The 2,794-nt window shown below is 36.3% G+C and overlaps 1 pseudogene; it reads left to right on the top strand.

Annotated features, from left to right (window-relative positions):
• Positions 1-356: 356 nt before the first annotated feature.
• On the top strand, positions 357-2,040 carry LOC149174883 (hypothetical protein At1g04090 pseudogene; annotated as a pseudogene).
• Positions 2,041-2,794: the final 754 nt, after the last annotated feature.

The raw sequence follows: 2,794 nt of genomic DNA, 5'->3' as shown, positions 1-2,794 counted from the left end.
AAACCATCATGATCTAGTGGTAACATACCCCAAGGTAAGTTAGCGTGTTTGTTGTTATTTATGTTTAATTTAAACTAACTTGTGTGAGTTATTCTATCACATGTAAGAAGACACATTTGATAGTAGAAAATAAAAGGATTGTGCAACATAAAGGTTCAATACAATAGTTACAGCATAGAGTTTGGGAAAGGATTAGAAATAGTTATAGGGACTAGTTGAATTTTAGATTGAGGAAATTTCATAAAGAATATTCAAATTGAGTTCCTCATATTTCTGATTGGAAGAGGGGATTGCTCCTGCTTGAGTGCCCTAATCCCTTCCTGCTACCTTCTACTCTCCCAATTTGGCTTCCTGACATGAGATTTAGAAAGGGTAGTATTTGTTTTCAGGAGATTGAAGTGGCTCAAGTATTCACATTTGAAAAGGTGTGGAGTTGCTATGAAGGAGGGTAGTATGATCAGGGATCATGTACTTTCTATCTACCTACTAACTTACTAATAGGCTTCGTCAGCTTAGGCCATATTGTGCACCCTAACTTTTCATCTTTGGAACAATAGGTTCTTGTGGCCAAGGAGACTAATGTTTCTACAAAACTGTCATATCAATATAAACATTCCAACAATGCATTGGAAGCCCTTACTACACGTTTGTTATTTTTGCGAGATGGTGAATGGAGTTGTAAGACATGAAAAAATCCAACTCTTGCTAAACCATTGAATTATACTTTGGTTTGGAGTAGTGAATGTTGTCTTAGGAGATAAGATGAATATGGTTACATTTGGTTTCCTTATCCCCCTGAGAGTTACAAGGATTTGAGTTTTTTTTTTACAAATACACAAGGCCAACCCTCTATGTAGGACGTGAGGTGTGTTAGGGAAGATCTTACAAAACATGTGAAACCAACGATGTCATTTGGAGTACTGACAGAACCTGTCCCAAATTCCCTTTCAGTGCGTAGGATATGAGACCAACTAAGTGTGGAATGCCAGCCCAAGGGGTATGCATTGCAATTGGCTACTGTAGCAATTCTTATAATGCAAACAACACTCTCCCTTTTTTATCTTGAAGAAAGTAAATTATGATCTGAGTGCAATGCCCAATCTTGATCCGGTTCATACATTGGTGAAACATTATGGTCCAAAATTTTTCTTCCATCCAGATGAGGTTTACTTTCCTTCATCGGTGAGCTGGTTCTTTGAAAATGGTGCATTGATATGCAAAAAAGGAACCCAAACTACTGAACCTATTTCCAGCAATGTTTGAAATCTACCCAAAGGTGCATCGAATGATGGAAAGTACTGGTTGGATTTTCCAAATGTTGGTCGTACAAATGAAGTTAAAAGGGGAAATATGGAAAGTGCAGAGGTATATGTGCATGTTAAGCCCATGCTAGGAGGAACATTCACAAACATGGAAATGTGGTTTTTTTGTCCCTTCAATGGTCCAGTCATTGCCAAGGTTGGGATTTTCAATCTACCACTTGGATGAATTGGACAAAATGTTTCTGATTGGGAGAACTTCACTTTATAGATAAGTAACTTCACTGGTGAATTATGGAAACTTTATTTCTCAAAACACACTGGAGGTGAATGGGCTAGTGCGTCATATTTGGAATACATGGAAGGCAATAGGGCGATAATCTATTTTTCAAAAAGAGGGCATGCAAGCTTTCTTCATCTAGGAGATTTTCTTCGTGGTGATAGTAAACGTGAAGTGGGTATAAGGAATGATGCAGTTCAAAGAAAATATTCTATTGATACAAGAAAAAAATATCAAATAGTTGCAACAGGGTATATGTTGTCAATCACATCACATCGAATTCCCTCAGAGTCATGTTGGTAGCAGTACATGAGGGAATGGGGTTCTACGATTATGTATAACTCGCAAGCAGAGATACGTAAGATACTGAAATATCTCCCATCTAAATTGAGGCATGTTGTGGAAGATGTTCTTAATAAAATTCCTTATGATATTGAAGGTGATGAAAGGCCAACAGGGCCCAAAGAAAAGGACAACTGGGAGAGTGATGAAAGAGACTAAGAAAGTACTTTGTAGAAGCAAATAAAGTTTGAATTTAATTTTTTCACCATAAGGTTGTAATATCCTAACCTTTTTCAACCTCACATGCTTTGATTTCCATTTTTGTTGGTCTAACCTTGAATTTCAAGTGTAATAGAAGCAAAAACAAGTGTATACCATGATGACGAGATGCTTGGATTGAAGAAATGATAATTTTGGATATCTGCCAAGTGAATAGATTCGTACATAAAATATAAAAAAATGTGGGATGGGTTGGACATGAAGAGTGTTCAAAAGGTGGGAAGGAGGGTTTGGAAATAGGCACCCTCCTTTTACCAAAACTGTGATTTCTCTGATATTGTTTTCAGGAGAAAAATCACACTTACAACTGGAAAGCACCCACAACTAGAACAAAAAATAGAAAAACGACACCACAACTAATGAATTATTATTCATGATATATATTTATTGGGTAAAAAGAAGAAACGATGGAAATCTTCAACATATGTCAGATGCCAGATTTCTTAAACAACTGACTTCGTAGAAATAGGGGCTTGTGAATTGGAAAATTCCATTCCAGTGACACTAAATATTGCTTATGTCTCTCGTAGTAATACATCCTAAGGTACCTACCAAAGAATTGATTTTTCATTTTCCTTTTCATATGAGTAAACCAAGTTGAAAAATCCCATATGATCCCTATTCTCAAGATTGGAATATGAGAAGCTGTTAATATAACATGTGAATTATACTGAGGTGATTCTCTTATTAATTT

The sequence above is a fragment of the Pinus tabuliformis genome, chromosome 4_1 (genome assembly GCF_031772625.1).
Source record: "Pinus tabuliformis cultivar Carrire ecotype Pingquan chromosome 4_1, CPIR1, whole genome shotgun sequence".
In the NCBI taxonomy this organism is placed as follows: domain Eukaryota; kingdom Viridiplantae; phylum Streptophyta; class Pinopsida; order Pinales; family Pinaceae; genus Pinus; species Pinus tabuliformis.
Note: the sequence above shows the minus strand (reverse complement) of the source record. Positions and strands in the feature narration are given on the sequence as shown.